We start from the raw sequence: 19505 nt of genomic DNA, 5'->3' as shown, positions 1-19505 counted from the left end.
CCTGGCTGGTTGCACTATCTCACATGGGATCCTGGCTCCAAGGACATCATGGCTGAAACACCTAGTCAGTGGGGATCACCTGAAACTGAGAACAAGCAACATAAAACAAAAGCAAACATATCCTTCCATCTCCTCCACCCTGAACACAGGTAAAAGAGACCCAAGGAAGAAAGGCAAGTCCTTTCCCTCTCAAGTGCAGTCAATCATGTTCATGGCATCCACACTCTGTACCCAGCAGATAACAGTGACTTAATAGAGGTCAACAAAAAAGATGAAGGAAAACAAGGAATTATTTACTCCTGACATTTTTAAAAACATAGGAAGTTAATCAAAGCAGGCTTCTTACTCCCATATGGCATGCTATGTGGTAAGCAATTCAACATGCTTAAAGGTTCTTCAAACCAAGTTACAGGTACAAAAGGTCCTAGCCCAAAGATCTACTTACAGCTTAAATTTTTCTATCTTCAATTGACTTATTTTTTATTTTCCCCAGTTAAACATAAAAACAACATATTTTTGGTTATATATGTACATTCTCAAAATATTTTTTGTATTTTTTGTAATCTATATCACCCAGACATAAAAATAAAACAAGTATATTTAAAACAGGCTTTTGATTATACATGTTCATTTTTAAAAATATATTTCCTTATAAATTAGGTTGGGATAGAAAAGTCAGAAGAAAAGGGGAAAATTACAATAGAAAAATAAAATAGAAGAAAAAGGTGGACAAAAGCGAATATAGAATGTGTTGATTTTCATTCAGTCTCCATAGTTCTCTCTCTGGATCCAAATTTTATTGGGATTATATTGAATCATCATGCAAACCTTCTGTCATTATGTACAATGTATATTCTGGTTCTGCTTATTTCCCTCAGCATTATTTCAAGTAAATATTTCCAGGCCTTTCTAAAATCAGCAATTCATCATTTTTTATAGTACAATAATATTCCATTACCTTCATATATAAAAACTTATTCAGCCATTCCCCAATCGATGGACATCTACTCATTTTCCAAAACTTTGCTACAACAAAAGAGCTGCTCTAAATATTTTTGCACATGTGTGTCCTTTTTATTCCTTTGTGATTTCCTTGACATGCAGACCCAGGAGTGTCACTGCTGGATCAAAGAATATGTACAGTTTGATAGCACTTTGGAAATAGTTCCAAATTGCTTTCCAGAGTGGTTGGATCATTTCACAACTTCACCAACAATGCATTAGTATCTCAGTTTTACCATATCCCCTCCAATATTCAACATTATCTTTTCCTGTCCTATTAGCCAATTTGATAGATATGAGGTGATATCTCAGAGTTGTTGTAATTTTTATTGCTATTATGAATAATGTTTTAAAACATTTTATATGTGTATAAATAGTTTAAATTCCTTTTTCTAAAAATCGTTCATATTTCTTGACTATTAATTGGGGGATGGCTAGTATTATTATAAATTTGAATCAATTATCTCTATATTTAGAAAGATACCTTTATCAGAAATTGTAAAGGGCTAGGACTCTGGAAAAGCATACTTGAAACAAGGATACTTACAACAAGGTGTTTACCCAGTGTGATTGATGAGATAATGGTTCTCTAGTTCACATACACTTAGTACTTATTGTGTTATTGTGATGTAATGGTTCTACAGTTGACACATGCTCAGTGTGCTGTAGTGATGTAATTGTACTAAGGTATTTAAGGGCTGAGAGGACTTGAAATAAGCAGACTAGATTGTATGTGAGCTCTTTCTCAGACCCCAGACTCCAGACTCAACTCCCAACTCAAGACTACAGACTTTATTCTTGTCTATTGTCTTGGTGACTCTCCACCTAAGACCAAGCCCCATCCAGACATCCTACAGAAAGCTAGTCTGGACAATACCTTTTGATACCCAATGTTGGGCAAGATTTATATCTTGCATGTCCACTTTCATAGTGGACCTTCAGTTCCTATTTTTATGGAAATGCAAAGACAGATAGTCTTCTAGCCATGTTAGGCAATATTCCTTTATTTCAGGCAACCCAATAATCTCATTTTAAATATCATCAGGCTGCTCGAGATTTAAATTTGCAATTTGAAATAACAAAAGAGGAAGCTAGGAGCATAGTAAAAGCCTGTACATCTTGCTTTCCTTTCCACACACCTATGCTCCTTCCAGAAAAAAAAAAAAAACCCTCATGGTTTGAGATGCAATTAAATTTGGCAAATGGATGTGACCCATTATAAATCTTTGGTTGTCTGTGTTTTATTGATGTTGTAGTAGACACTTTTTCAGAATTTATTTTTGCAAATCCAGCAACAAAAGAGATTGTTTAAGTAGTCATTGAATTCCTTATACAAGCTTTTGCAATTATGGGTTTGCCACAAGCAATAAAAACAGATAATGGGTTTGCATATATACTTCTAAACATTTCGCACATTTTGGGGCACAGTATCAGATTTTACACACCCCTGGCATACCTTTTAATCCTCAAGGACAGGCAATAGTAGAAAGGAGAAACAGAGACATCAAGATGCTCCTCCAAAACAAAAGAAAGAGGGAGCCACAGGTAACCCTAGAGAATTTTTAAATTTATCTCTTTATACTATTAATTTTTTTGATTTTTAATAAAGATAAACTATCTCCAACAGACAGGTTTCATAGCCCACTAGAAGTGCAGAGTCCAGTATGAACAGTTCCACTATCTTTAAATAATTGTCAGGTAATGTGGTGAGATCCAGAAAGTGGTGAAGGGAAGGGATAGGTTAACTTCTTGGGGGAGAGAGTTTGCTTGTATCTCTACAGATGGAAAAGGAATCAGATGGATTATGATGAACCATATCTGCCTTGTCTATCAACGCGAGACAGAAAAAGAGAGGAAACTTGAAACAACAGAAAAGACCCAAGAAAAATCTGGTAGTTCCATCTCTGACTATTATGCCACTAAAAAAGCATAATTGTTAATCCCATGAATATGGAAATTGTCTCATGAACATCAAAAACTGTTGATGAGAGTGCATCAGGACTTCTAAACTTGCAGGAATCATTGGATTCTATTGGAGAATAGATTGGTTTGGGACTATTTCTTGAGATATATGTGTCATTATTTATATACCCTCCTTCTAGTACTTATGAACATGTATAATTCCACATGTTGATTCATGTTGTTTGTTCATCACCACTAGCCTGTGGTATATTACTATGTGCTTGTGTAATACCTCCCATGCTGATGGATTTATGTATACTTTTTTCAGCCTAGGGGAAACCTGCTAGTCATATCTGATTTGATTTCTTATTTTCGTTTGGTGCCACCACTCTTCCTGAGAAGTCATGGAGGGTATGATCACCTACCTTTGGTGTTCTCACATTTCTTCCTGAGAAGTCACCAAGGAAGCGACAACCTGTGGTCTAAAAGAAAAGAAAGCAGGAGATGTATAGGGTCGGAACTCTGGAAAAATATACTTAAAACAAGAATATTTACAACAAGGTATTGACTCACTGTGACTGATGAGAACTATCTCTTATTCTCCTAATTTGTTTATACTATCACCCTTCATATCTAAATCATGTACCCATTTTGACTTTATTGTGGTATGTGGTTCAAATGACTGTTGAACATGTCAAACTTTATGTTCCCTAGATAACTCAAGCTCAATGTGCCCCAAAATTATTTGTTATTTTTCTTATAAAAAACTCTACTCTTTTAAGCTTATCTAGTAATGTTAATAACATTGAGATCTTTCTGTAGTCTTGAATTTGTTTTCATCATCAATTTCTTATTTTCATTTTCTGCCCATATGCAACCAGTTGTCAAATCTTTATTACTTCAATTTTCACAACATCTCCTTAATTGTATTCCTTCCTTCCCATTCAATAGGCACTTTTCACACCTTGCCAAAACTATTATAACACCCTGTAATTGTTCCCTCTACCTCCAGTTCCTCTCCACTTTAATTCATACTCTAGAGAGATATAGAAGAAAATGTTCTAAAATCTTATTTACCCTTAATCTCAATCAACATCAAAGATGCCTAATTACCTACTCTTAAATTAAGTTCATTAAGATTCTTCACGAACCTCAGCCCTTCTTCTTATAATTGGGGTTTGAGAAATAAATTGTATACTAAGCTTTGTAGTTCAGAAGGACAAAAATATAGCAGAGAAGACACAATCAGAATTCTAAGTTCCTCTCATACCCTCACTACTAATTACCAAATTTAGCCTCAAAAATAGTGCTTGACTGGGAAAATGCACGAATGTTGGAACTACAACTTACCAACCGAAGATAATGTCGAAGATTGGCAGAGAAGGTTTGCTTGATTGGTGGGAGCAGGCCAGCACATACAGGGAAGTAAAACCAGAGGCTAGCATACTGAGCAAACAGGGTTAGGGGTGGTCTCTATAGATGAAAAATTTTCAGAGAGAACTCTACCACAGGTTGGCTGCTCTGATTTAGTTGCAAAGCAGTAGATAAGCTGAGAAGTTAAAAAGCAGAATCTAACAGGATCTGGCTACACCCACACAGCACCCAGATGTGACTCAGCATGGACCACAGCACAGCTATGCAGCTGCATTTTGCAGCACAGGGTTTTTGCCCAGGCAGTCATACTTCTTGGGGCAGCCTCTAATTTGCACAACAGTGGGGTCTCTGCCTGGGGCAATAGAAGTTTTGCACCACTACCACTGATCTGCACAGTAAGACTATTCCCAGAGCAGAGATACTTCCAGTGTGGGGCTATTCCCAGAGTACTTCCACAGCTTGGTCACTCTTAGCAGCCAGTTTGTAGGACAACTACTGTCCATATAGCTATCCCTGTTCTGCAGAGAAACCTGGTAATCTCCTTGCCCTGAAGGCAAACTCCCAAGGGCTTTTAAAAATGAGTAAGAAGGCCAAGTGTACACTCACAATCCATAGCTTATATACAAAAAGAGAAAAAGTTTTCAACTCTGAGGAGACTAATAGCAGAGAGTCTCCAGACAAAACACAAAAGAGGGATGAAACCTGGTCCCCATCACACAAGGATCTCCTAGAAGAAATTATAAAATATCTAAAAAGAGAACTAGAAGAAAAATGGGGAAAGGAAAGAGAGCTCTGCAAAATAGTACAGAACAGACATATAATTTACTTAAAGAAAAATTTGATAAAGTGAAAAAAGTAAACAACTTCCTGAAATGTGAATTGGAAAAGGTAAAGAACTCCCAAGAATGTAGGATTTGTGAATTTGAAAAAGAAAACAACTCAGTAAAAAAAATAAAATAAAATAAAAAATTCTGTAGAGCAAAACAATTCACTACTCACTTAAAATCTCAACTGGACACATACAGAAAGAAATAAAAAAAGCTAATGAAGAAAATAACTTATTAAAATTGGAACTGAACAAATGGAAATGGATGATTCATTGAGACACCAAGAATCAGTCAAAAACCAAAAATATGAAAAAATAGAAAAAATATGTTAAATATCTATTTGGAAAAACAACAGACTTGGGAAATAGATTTAGGAAAGATACTCTGGGGGTTATTGGACTTCCTGAAAATAATGATGAAAAAAAGAGCGTAAACAATATTTTAAAGGAAATCATTAAAGAAAACTGCCCAGAGGTAATAGAATCGGAAGGTAAAATAGGCACTAAAATAATTTATTGAACACCTTCTTAAAATTCCCTAAAATAAAAACCCAAGGAATATTGCAGCTGAATTTCAGAACTACTAGACTAAGAAAAAATATTACAAGCAGCCATGAAAAACAATTTAAATACCAAGGAATCACAATAAGCATTACTCTGGATTTATTTGCTTCCACATAAAAGGAACAAAGGGTATGGAATCTGACATTCCTAAAGGCCAAAAGAACTTGGAATGCAGCCAAAAATAAACTACCAAGCTAATCTAAACATGTTCTTCCAGGGAAAAATACAGACATTTAATGAAACAGGTGCATTTTACTTCTTTCTAATGAAAAAACAAAACAAAACAAAAAAAAAAAAAAGTGACCTCCAAATATAGGACTCAAGAGAAGCAGAAAAAAGGTAAAAAGAACTCTTGAGAACTGTATTTCTATTGTGCACATATATAAAGAGTGCATGTATAATTTGATTTTACTGAAATAATATAAAAAGGAGAAATAAAAATGAAAAGGGTATAGTATTAGAAAAAGGGAAAAGAGGAGATAAAAAAGGGAAACTACATCCCCGAAGAAGCAGAGGAAAGCTATCATATCTGAGGGAATTTAGAGAGGGGAAGGAACATTGTATGAATCTTACTTTCATAAGATTTGCCTCAAAGACAAAATGCTAAACATATTTTGCTTACAAAGGAACTTCTCTCACCTCTCTAAAAAGTGGGAGAGGAAAAGGGAAAAAAGAAAAGAGTAATAGGGGAAAGGTATAAGAAAGGGGAAGGAATTCAAAGGGGGAGGGAGGGACTATAAAGAGGGAGAGTTGTTTGAGGAAAGTGGTGTCCATACGTTTGATATTGGGAATGTGGGAATGTTGGTAAGGGGAGTAAAAAAAAAAAAAAAAAAAAAAAAAAAAAAAAAAAAGAATAGCATAATCTAGGGATAATAAGATGGCAGGAAATACAGAATTAGTCATTTAACTATAAATGTGAATGGGATGAACTCTTCCACAAAACAGAGGCAGATAGCTGACTGGATCAAAAGCCATAACCATACAATATGTTGCTTAAGGAAAACATTTAAAGCAGAGGGATACATACAGAGTACACGTAAAAGACTGGAATAGAATCTATTATGCTTCAGGTAAATTAAAAAAAATCAGGGGGAGCCATACTTATCTCAGATCAAGCAAAAGCAGAAATTGATCTAATTAAAAGATGTAAGGAAGGAAATTTTATCTTTCTAAAGGGTAGCATAGACAATGAAGCAATATAAATACTAAACATATATGCACCAAGTGGTATTGCATCTAACTTCCTAAAGGAGAAGTTAAGAGAGTTGCAAGAAGAAATAGACAGCAAGATCAATGATGGACAGAAACAACTACACCCAGAGAAGGAACACTGGGAATTGAATGTAAAATATTAGCACTACTGTCTATCTACCCAGATTACTTGTACCTTTGGAATCCAATACGTAACATGCAACAAGAAAATTGGATTTACACACATATATTATATCCAGTTTATAATGTAACACATGTAAAATGTATGACATTGCCTGTCATCTAGGGAAGGGAATAGAGGGAGGGAGGGGAAAATCTGGAAAAATTAATACAAGGCATAATGTTATAAAAATTACTCATGCATATATACTGTCAAAAATATATAATTATAAAATTAATAAAATTTAAAAAAGAAAATAAATGACAGCAAAACTATAATAGTGGGAGATCTCAAATTTGCACTCTCAGAACTAGATAAATTAAAACACAAAATAAATAAGAAAGAAGTTAAAAAGGTAAATAGAATTTTAGGAAACGTAGGTATGATAGATCTTTGGAGAAAACTGAATGGAGACAGAAAAGAGTTCACTTTCTTCTCAGCAGTCCATGGAACATATACAACATTTGACCAAATATTAGGACATAAAGACATCAAAATCAAATGCAGAAAGGCAGAAATAGTAAATGAATTGTTTTCAGATCATAATGCAATAAAAACTACATTCAACAAAAAGCTAGAGGTAAATTGACCAAAAAGTAATTGAAAAGTAAATAATTGGGGGCAGCTAGGTGGCACAGTGGATACATCGCCAGCCCTGAATTCAGGAGGACTGTAGTTCAAGTCTGGTCTCAGACACTTAATACTTCCTAGCTGTGTGACCCCTGGTCAAGTCACTTAACCCCAGCCTCAGGGGAAAAAACAGAAAACTAAATAATATCATCCTATATAATAACTAGATGAAACAGCAAATAATAGACACAATTAATAATTTCACTTAAGAGAATGACATCAATGAGACAACATGCCAAAATTTTCGGGATGCAGCCAAAGTGGTAATAAGGAGAAATTTTATATTTTTAGAGGCTTTCTTGAATAAAATAGAGAAAGAGAAGATCAATGAATTGGGCTTGCAACTTAAAAAGCTAGAAAAAGACCAAATTAAAAACCCCAAATCAAATACTAAGGTTGAAATTTTAAAATTAAAGAGAGAAATGAATAATACTAAAAATATGAAAACTATTGAACTAATAAAACTAAGAATTGATTTTATTAAAAAAATAAAATAGGAAAACATTTGGTAAATCTGACTAGAAAAAGGAAAGATGAAAATCAAATTGTTAGTCTTAAAAAATGAAAAGGGAGAACTTTCCACCAATGAAGAGGAAATTAGAGCAATACTTATTAGTCACTTTGCCCAACTTTACGCCAATATATTTGATAACCTAAATGAAATGGATGACTACCCTCAAAAATACAGGCTTCCCAGATTAACAGAGGAGGAAGTAAACTGCTTAAATAGTCACATTTCAGAAAAAAGAAACAGTACAAACTATTAATCAACTCCATAAAAAAAAAATCCCCAGGACCAGATGATTTTATATATGAATTCTACCAAAGATTTAAAGAACAATTAACTTCAATGTTATAAAAACTATTTGAAAAAAAATAGGGAATGAAGGCCTCTTATCAATTTCTTTTTATGACACAGACATGGTACTGATAACTAAACCAGGTAAGTTGAAAACAGAGAAAGAAAATTATAGACCAATCACCCTGAATATTGATGCTAAAATCTTAAAATAAAATATTGGCAAAAACATTACAGAAAATCATCCCCTGGATATATACAATTGACCAAGTAGGATTTATACCAGCAATGCAGGACTGGCTCAATATTAAGAAAACTATAAGCATAATTGACCATGCCAATTAAAAAAATTAACAAAAAACATATGATCTCAATACATGCAGAAAAAAAACATTTGAAAGAATCCAACGTGCATTCCTATTATAAACACTTGAGAGTATAGGAATAAATGGACTTTTCCTTAAAAGAGTCAGTAGCATCTATTTAAAACCATCAGTAAGCATCATATGTAATGGAGATAAACTGAACCAATTCCCAATAAGATCAGGAGTGAAACAAGGTTGCCCACTATCACCATTACTATTCAATATTGTAATATAAATGATAGTTTCACCGGGCCTATATCCCAAAGAGATTTTATAGAAGGGGAAGGGACCTGTATGTGCAAGAATGTTTTTGGCAACCCTCTTTGTAGTGGCCAGAAACTGAGTGGATGCCCATCAATTGGAGAATGGCTGAGTGAATTGTGGTATATGAATATTAGGGAATATTATTGTTCTGTAAGAAATGACCAACAGGATGATTTCAGAAAGGCCTGGAGAGACTTACATGAACTGAAGCTGAGTGAAATCAGTAGGAACACAAGATCGTTGTATATTTCAACAACAATACTGTATGATGAACAATTCTGATGGATGTGGCCATTTTCAACAATGAGATGAACCAGATCAGTTCCAATAGAGCAGTAATTGAACTCAACCAGCTACACCCACCAAAAGAACTCTGGGAGATGACTATGAACCACTATATAGAATTTCCAGTCCCTCTAATTTTGTCTGCTTGCATTTTGGATTTCCTTCACAGGCTAATTGTATACTATTTCAAAGTCCAATTATTTTTGGACAGCAAAACAACTGTTTGGTCAGGTATACATATATTGTATTTAATTTATACTTGCCATATTGAAAATGTATTGTTCCACCTGCTATTTGGGTAGGAAGGGGGAAGGAGGGGAAAATTAGAACAAAAAGTTTGGCAATTGTCAATATTGTAAAAGTACACATGCCTATATCTGGTAAATAAAAAGGTATAATTTCGGGATATGTACAAGATGTGGCAATACATATATGTGATTGCTTGCAATTTTAAAATTTTGATTTTACATTTTTAAACACTTTTGATTTTACATTTTAAAGTTATTTTGGTTTTACATTTTTAATCTGTTTCAGTTTTACACTTTTAAATTATTTTGATTTTACATTTTTAAATTCTTTGCCTTTTACCTTAGCAATGCACTTCGGGCATACACAGAAAGTGCAGCTAAGTGACAGACTGACTAACTTTTGTCTGACTTTTGTTAATCTTTTTGACAACAACTTTGTTTCCACTGTGATGTGGAAAGGCCTGGATGGCATATGGAAAGGCCCAAGTTGGGCCCCGGGTACATTCCTTCCTAGGTGCAGATCCAGCAGTAGAATTCATTCCCACCAGAGACATTTGTAACCTGGGGATCCAAGAGAAAGACCAGATAACCGCCCAGAAGGACCAGCCAGATGTCCGCAGCCCTTCAGACGCTGATGACAGAAATGTCCCTCCTGACCGTGACACCAGTGACATCAGACCCAGTTCCAGTGTTGCAGCTGAAATGGACTGTCTTGGGTGATATGCAATATAAAGACTATAAATGGACAATGGGCCTGCTTGCTTCTCCCTTGGCTACTTGCCATATGGTGCCTGGGAAGAGGCTTTGCCCTATGCTTTCTATTGAAGGACTATGCTTTTAAATTAGTGGGTGAAAAACCAATGCACCCACCTGCCGTTGTTATTGGGACAATGTTACTGGACATGACTTTGCTTATGTGCACCTGTGAAACTAGAATTGCTCTAGGATTGTGAAAAGTGCAATAGAGAATTGTGATAAGCTAGAATTGCTCTAGAATTATGAAAAGTGCAATTGAGAATTGTGATAAGCTAGAATTGTTCTAGGATTGTGACAAGTGCAACAGAGAATTGTAAGAAACTAGAATTGGTCTAGAATTGTGATAAATGTAACTAGAATTGTGACAACCTACCTCACTGATATTTAATTGTTAACTAGAATTGTGATGTTTTACCTTGTTGACTTCCCACCTCAGTGTTGACATCCTACCTCATTGGCATCCAACCTCTTTGGCATATTATCTCGAGTATGACTTTGATGAATGGGTTGAACACTTGGGCCACTGTTGAGCCTGGTTCTTATTGTCATACTTCTATTTACCGATCTGCTGCTTTGTACCTCCTTGGGCATAACACTCTGTCATCTCATGGATCAAGTGAACTATAGCTGGTGCTAAAAGTTTAGCTTGGTGAGATGTGCGGTTCCCGCAAAACAAGAAAAAGGGAATTGTAAGAGCCCTTTAAATGGGCGCCACAGTGCAACGGGAGATTGAGTGGTCCAGAAGTAATTTCTGTGGATATTAGGACTGCCTTGTAGGTGGGATCCTGTCCATGATGAGATAGCTTCATAATGGGTGACTCTCTCGCTGATTGGCTGTGTGTGTGACCTCACAGGCCCTAGATAAGCCCACTGTAGGCAGCAGTCGCTCTCTTTAACCTGATGCTCTTCACCCTGGCTCCCTAGCCTGGGTGGCCAAGCCAAGATGGATAGCCAAAAGAGGTAAGGATTTTAGTAGTGAACACGTGGGTCTTCTGACCAGGTGTTCACTCAGGAACCATCAATTCAGGGCATCAGTCAGGGCATTATGTGAGTAGGTATAATAAAGGCTTTTAAGATTACACGTGGCTGTTCTTGAGTGCACTACTGGTTATTAAGCTATAGATTCAAAAGATTGTGGCCAGAGACTTTTGAAGGCCTCAGAGGAGGCGAGCCGGGTAGAGTTCACACTGCTAAGCACAGTGGTCAAAGGTACTCTGGTGGGTCTAGGACAGACTAATAATAGTAACTGCCAGGAGAGCATGTTACAGTATAATAAAAAAATAAATAAATAAATTTAAATTTAAAAAAAAAAAAAAAAAAAAAAAAGAAATACTTGCTTTGGCAATAAAAGTTGAGAAAGAGATTAAAGGAATTAGAGTTGGTACTGAGGTAACCAAATTATCATTTTTTGAAGAGGATATGATGGTATACTTAGAAAACCTCAGACATTCTACTAAAAAGCTATTAGAAATAATCCACCCCTTTAATAAATTTGCAGTGTACAAAATAAACCGACATAAGTCATCATCTTTCTTGTCTATCACAAACATAATCCAACAGTTAGAGTTACAAAGAGAAATTCCATTTAAAGTAATGGCCAATAGTATAAAATATTTGGGAATCTATTTGCCAAGTGGAAAGTAAGGAATTATATGAGCAAAACTACAAAAAGAAAGAAAGAAAGAAAGAAAGAAAGAAAGAAAGAAAGAAAGAAAGAAAGAAAGAAAGAAAGAAAGAAAGAAAGAAAGAAAGAAAGAAAGAAAGAAAGAAAGAAAGAAAGAAAGAAAGAAAGAAAGAAAGAAAGAAAGAAAGAAAGAAAGAAAGAAAAAGAAAGAAAGAAAAAATTTCCACACAAATAAAGTCAGATTTAACCCATTGGAAAAATAATGAATGCTTTTGGATAGGTGGAGCAAATATAATAAAGATGACAATACTGTATAAACTAATCTATTTAGTTAGTGCTATACAATCAGAGTTCCAAAATCTATTTTAGTGACCTAGAAAAAAATAACAACAAAATTCACCTGGAGGAACAAAAGGTCAAGGCATTCAAGGGAGCTAATGAAAAAAAAATCAAATGAAAATTTCCTAGCTGTACCAGATCTAAAACTGTATTATAAAGCAGTACTAACTAAAACCATTTGGTATTGGCTAAGAAATAAACTAGTTAATCAGTGGAATAGGTTAGGTTCAAAAGACAAAATAATCAATAACCTTAATAATCTAGTGTTTGACAAACCCAAAGATTCCAACTTTTGGGACAAGAATTCACTATTTGACAAAAACTGCTGGGACAATTGGAAATCAGTATGGCAGAAACTAGGCATTGACCCACACTTTAACACTATACACTAAATTAAGACCAAAATGGGTTCATGATCTAGGCATAAAAAATGATATTATAAGTACATTAGAAGAACATAGGATAGTTTACCTCTTAGACCTGAGGAAGAGGAAGGAATGTGTCACCAAAGAAGAACTAGAGATCATTATTGATCGCAAAAAAGAAATTTTTGATTGTAGCAAATTGAAAAGCTTTTGTACAAACAAAACTAATGTATACAAGATTAGAAGGGAAACAATAAACTTGGAAAACATTTGTACAATCAAAGGTTCAATTAAAAGCCTCATTTCCTCTCTCTCTCTCTCTCTCTCTCTCTCTCTCTCTCTCTCTCTCTCTCTCTATATATATATATATATATATATATATATATATATATATATAGTGAATTGACTCTAATTTATAATAAATCAAGCCATTCTCCAATTGACAAATGGTCAAAACATAAGAATAAACAATTTTCAGTTGAACAAATTGAAACTATTTCTACTCATATGAAAGGCTGTTCCAAATCATTATTGATCAGAAAAAAATTCAAATTAGGACTACTCTGAGATACCAGTACACACCTGAAAGATTCGCTAGGATGATAGGAAAAAGATTATCCTGAATATCAGAGGGGATGTGGGAAAACTGGGACACTGATACAGTGTTGGGGGAATTGTGCATACATTCAGCCATTCTGGAGAGTGATTTGGAACTATGCTCAAAAGTTATCAAACTGTACATATCCTTTGATCCAGCAATGTTACTATTGTGCATATATTTGTAAGAGATCTTAAAGAAGGGAAAGGGACCTCTATGTGCAAAAATGCTTGTGGCAGCCCTCTTTGTAGTGGCCAAAAAGTTAAAACTAAATGGATGTCCATCAATTTGAGAATGGTTGCATAAATCGTGGTATATGAATGTCATGAAATATTATTTTTCTATAAGAAATGACCGCAGAATGATTTCAGAAAGGCCTGGAGAGACATGAACTGATGCTAAGTAAAATGAGCAGGATCAGGAGATCATTATATACTTCTACAACAATACTATATGATGATCAATTCTGATATACATGGCTCACTTCAATAATGAGATAAACCAAATCAGTTCCATTTGTTCAATAATGAATAGAATCAGCTACACCAAGCCAAAAAAAAAAATAAAACAAACAAACAAAAACAAAACAAAACAAAAACAACCAAACAAACAAAAAACTGGAAAATGAGTGTGAACCACTACATAGCATTTGCAATCCCTCTGTTTTTGTCAACTTACATTTTACATTTTTTATTTTCTTCACAGGTTAATAGCACATTATTTCAAAGTTTGATTCTTCTTGTGAAGCAAAATAAGTCTATGCATATATTGTATTTAATATATTTAACATGTATTGGTCTACCTGCCACCTGTGGGAGTGGGTGGGGGGAAGGAGAGGAAAAATTGGACCAAAAGGTTTTGCAATTGTCAATGCTGAAATATTATCCATGCATATTATCTTATAAATAAAAAGCTATAATAAAAAAGAAAAAAAAGGAAACCTTATGAAAGTTACAAAAATAATTTAGAGAAGTTCTCCAAAATGATCTTCATTTTCCCCCAATTGCTCTTCCCATACCTGTCTCTTAACAAGTGCTATAATATAGTCTTCTCATTATTTTTACCTAATCAGTTGTTATAATCTGATTTTGATCCAAGCAAAATTAAGCCATGGATTAGGTAGAGATGCTGACTGATTATGTGAGGACAGAGAGCTAAAACCTTGATTTGGATATTAGGAATTTTTGTAACAGAGTTTTCTGTGTTATTACTATTATTCTAGTAACATTCAATCTGATATAACTGAAATAAAACAGCAGAGAAGATGGACTTTATTGTCCTGAAATTGCTAAATCGCTTAAAGGCAAAAAACGTTTGAGCTGTTAAAACAGTATGATTGATTAAATCTGCAGGCATTTAAAAGAAATTGAAAGAGGCAAGGTGGAAATATTTCATGACATAAGGTTAGACTCAAGTGAGATTCAGGTCTTCCAAAGTGGAGAGAGAACAGAAAAAAAATGAATAATTTCTCCAATGCCTAGAATGTCTTTTTAAAATTTCCTTCTCTCCCTTCCTCCCTCCCTCATCTCTCTCTCTCTCTCTCTCTCTCTCTCTCTCTCTCTCTCTCTCTCTCTCTCTCTCTCTCTCTCTCTCTCTCTCTCTCCCTCTTCTCTTCTCTTCTCTTCTCTTCTCTTCTCTTCTCTTCTCTTCTCTTCCTCTCCCTCCCTCCCTCCCTCCCCCTCTCTCCCTTCCTCCCCCCCCTCTCTCTTTCTTTTTGTCTTTCTATCTATCTTTCTTTGTTTCTCTTCTCCTTTTTATGTTTATTTTCTTCTATTTCTGTTGGAAATTATGTCATACTCCCATTAAAGTTCATTGTTTCTTCTAATTTATTTTAATTATTTTAATTTTGATATTTTCAATAGTAAGTTGACAGTAAATGTATCATACAGCTAATTCATATATAATTTCCACATCAGTGTCCAATCATTCCTTGACCATTTAAATAGACTGCTATATTCTTTTCATCAATGATGTAATTCAGGTCTATTCAAATTGCAATGCAATGAAATCTGCATTCAGAGAGAGTACTATAGGGACTGAATGTGAATCACAACATAGAATTTTCATATTTTTTGTTGTTCTTTTTGTGTTTGTATTTTCTTGTTTTTTTTTCCTTTTTTGATTGGAATTTTATTTTACAGAATGATAAATGTGGAAATATATTTAGAACTACACATTTTAACCTATTTTGGATTACTTGCTGTCTAGAGGAGAAGGGAAATGAGGAAGGAGGAGAAAAATATGCAACATAAAGTTTTGCAAGGGTGAAAATTGAAAATTATTTTTGCTTATAATTTGAAAAATTAAAACAAAATTACATAATAAATAGGCCGATATAGGGCTTGAATATCTTTCATGTCTTACTCCTAAATACAATTTTTCAGTACCTGTTTTCCAAAATAAAGTTGCCATTTTTCTCTACCTGTTTATTTTGGTACAAGTTTTAAATATGTATATTGGAATTATTTCCATGGTTTGTTAAATATTTTTCATGGACTCTACCATTAGAAGGCAACCAAATGTCTTAAAATTATTTTTCTATTCTTTAATTCATAGTGAAACCATCAGTTATATTAACTTCTTTGTTTGTTATTCCAAGGAAAAAACTGTTATACTTCTAGTTAACTGCAACTTCCAAGTTTTAAAAAATATTATATTTAGAATGAAAAAAACATATGTATGGGTTCATCTCTGTTCTGGTACACCTATTAATTTTTAGTATACAACTTTAACATTTTTTTTTTTTGAGGCTGGGGTTAAGTGACTTGCCCACAGGGTCCCACAGCTAGGAACTGTTAAATGTCTGAAATCAGATTTGAACTCGGGTCCTCCTGACTTCACGGCTGGTGCTCTATCCACTGTGCCACCTAGCTGCCCCCATCTTTAATATTTAAAGTACGTTCATGTTTTATGATCAATCTGAAATTTTTTTTCAGAAAATTTCTATGTCCCCTTTACAATATTCTATAAGTATATTTCCCCTTATCTTTGAGAGTCCTCAAAAAACATCTTTGCTTTGGATACATTGAAAAGCTTTTCAGCTTTAGCAAAACATATAAACTTGGCCATTCCATGTAGCAATAAGGTGTCAAAGGAGGGCTCTAATCTAACCCAGTTACCTATAGAAATACACTATGCTTAAGATAAATATCAAATAGTTTCTTCTACTGCCTCCAGACAGATATAATAGATTGATTTGTCCTTTTGAAAAATCCATTCAAATTTTATTCTACTTACTCAACACATTGTATTGCTAGATTTTGTAAATTTTAAACATTCATGAGGAAATAGGAGTTTCTAAGAATAATTTATTATGCCATTAATCATCTTGATAACATTTTTCATTTAACATTTAAGGAGAATATGAAACTTTTCATAGAGTTTATTGATCATTGTTTAGTCTTTGACTTAATAAAAGGGAACTATCAATGGAGCATGTCATTTAATTGAAAATTATATCAAATATTCTTTTTATTAATTTTATAATTATAACATTTTTGACAGTATGTATGCATATGTAATTTTTTGCAACATTATCCCTTGTACTCCCTTCTATTCTGAATTTTCCCCTCCTTCCCTCCATTCCCTCTCCTAGATGGCAGGCATTCCCATACATTTTAATTTATATTATAGTATATCCTAGGTACAATATATATGTGTAGAACCAAATTTTGTTTTTGTTGTTGTTGCAAATGAAGAATTGGATTCTGAAGGCAAAAATAACCTGGGGAGAAAAGCAAAAAATGCTAACAGTTTACACTCATTTCCTAGTGTTTCCTCTCTGGGTATAGCTGATTCTGTCCATCATTGATCAATTGGAATTGGATTAGCTCATCTCTATGTGGAAGATATCCACTTCCATCAGAATACATCCTCATTTAGTATTTTGCTGAAGTATATAATGATCTCCTAGTTCTGCTCATTTCCCTCAGCATGAGTTGATGTAAGTCTCTCCAAGCCTCTCTGTATTTATCCTGCTGGTCATTTCTTACACAAAAATAATATTCCATAACATCCATATACCATAATTTACCCAGTCATTTCCCAATTGATGGACATCCATTCATTTTCCAGTTTCTAGCCACTACAAAAAGGGCTGCCACAAACATTTTGGCACATACAGGTCCCTTTCCCTTCTTTAGTATTTCCTTGGGATATAAGCCCAGTAGTAGTACTGCTGGATCAAAGGGTATGCACAGTTTGATAACATTTTGGGCATAATTACAGATTGCTCTCTGGAATAGTTGGATTCTTTCACAACTTCACCAATAATGCATCAGTGTCCCAGTTTTCTCACAGCCCCTCCAACATTCATCGTTATTTCTTCCTGTCATCTTAGCCAATCTGACAGGTGTGTAATGATATCTCACAGTTGTCTTAATTTGCATTTCTCTGACCAATAGTGATTTGGAACACTCTTTCATATGAGTGGATATAGTTTCAATTTCATCCTCTGAAAATTATCTATTCATATCCTATGAACATTTATCAATTGGAGAATAGCTTGATTTCTTATAAATTAAAGTCAGTACTCTGTATATTTTGGAGATGAGGCCTTTATCAAAACCTTTAACTGTAAAAAATGTTTTCCCAATTTGTTACTTGCCTTCTAATCTTGTCTGCATTAGTTTTGTTTGTACAAAAGCTATTTAATTTGATGTAATCAAAATTTTCCTTTGGTCACAAATTCCTTCCTCCAATTTTATTAATTCACCTTTTATTTTTAGAATTTCAAGTTTCGTGTTTGTCTGGGGGTTTTTAATTTGTTCCTTTTCTAGCAATTTTAGTTGTAAGCCCAATACGTTGACCTTCTCTTTCTCTATTTTATGCAATTAGGCCTCTAGAGATATAAAACTTCCCCTTATTACTGCTTTGGCTATATCCCACACATTTTGGTATGATGTCTCATTATTGTCATTTTCTTGGGTGAAGTTATTAATTATGTCTACGATTTGCTGTTTTACCCAATTATTCTTTAGTATAAGATTATTTAGTTTCCAATTATTTTTTGGTCTATATTCCCCTGGCTTTTTATTAAATTTAATTTTAATTGCATTGTGGTCTGAAAAGGATACATTTACTATTGCTGTCTTACTGCATTTGACTTTGAGGTTTTTATGTCCTAGTATATGATCAATTTTTGTATAGGTTCCATGAACTGCTGAGAAGAAAGTATACTCCTTCCTGTCTCTATTTAGCTTTCACCAAAGATCCATCATATCAAACTTTTCTAGTATTCTATTTATTTCTTTGACTTCTTTCTTATTTATTTTGTGGTTTGAATTATCTAATTCTGAGAGTACAAGGTTGAGATCTCCCACTATTACAGTTTTGCTATCTATTTCGTCTTGTAGCTCTCTTACTTTCTCTTTTAAGAATTTAGATGCTGCACCACTTGGTGTGTATATGTTTTTAGCAGGATATAATGCAGGATATTTAGCAGGATATAATTAGCCAATTTTTGTTTTTGCTTGATCTGAGATGAGGATGGCTACCCCTGCTTTTTTGGCTTCATCTGAAGCATAGTAGAGTCTGCTCCACCCTTTTACTTTTAGTTTGAATATATCAGCCTGCTTCAGGTGTGTTTCCTGTAAACAACATATAGTAGGATTCTGACTTTTAATCCAGTCTGCTAACTGCTTCCTCTTTATGAGGGAATTTACCACATTCACATTTAAGGTTAGAATGACTAATTCTATATTGCTTGCCATCCTGTTAACTGCTGCTTATGCTCTTTTCTCCTTTCCTTTCCTCTTATCCCCATACCCCGTATTAAACTTGTGAACACCACTTTTCACAGCCCTCCCTTTTTGGTATCACTCCCCCACCTTAAATTCCTCTTCCTGTTTTACCTTTTTCTCACAATTTCTGTATTGCCTTCCCCTTAACTTACTCCTTCCCTCTCACTTTTCAATGAAGTGGAAGAAGTTTCACCATAAATCGAATATGTCTACTGATACATATTATGTTCATCCCCCTCCTTTCTTTCTCTCAGATATAATAGGTTACCTTTGCCTCTTCATGAAATATAGTACCACCACTTTACCCTTTTTTATGATATAATTTCCTTTCACATCTAGTTTCTAGTACAAATTATACATGTGTTCTTTACATATCTTCAGGGCAGAAATATAGTTCTCAAGATTTTTTTTTACCTTTTTATAAATCTCTTGAGTTCTGTATTTGAAGATC

The sequence above is a fragment of the Sminthopsis crassicaudata genome, chromosome 4 (genome assembly GCF_048593235.1).
Source record: "Sminthopsis crassicaudata isolate SCR6 chromosome 4, ASM4859323v1, whole genome shotgun sequence".
NCBI lineage: Eukaryota > Metazoa > Chordata > Mammalia > Dasyuromorphia > Dasyuridae > Sminthopsis > Sminthopsis crassicaudata.
Note: the sequence above shows the minus strand (reverse complement) of the source record.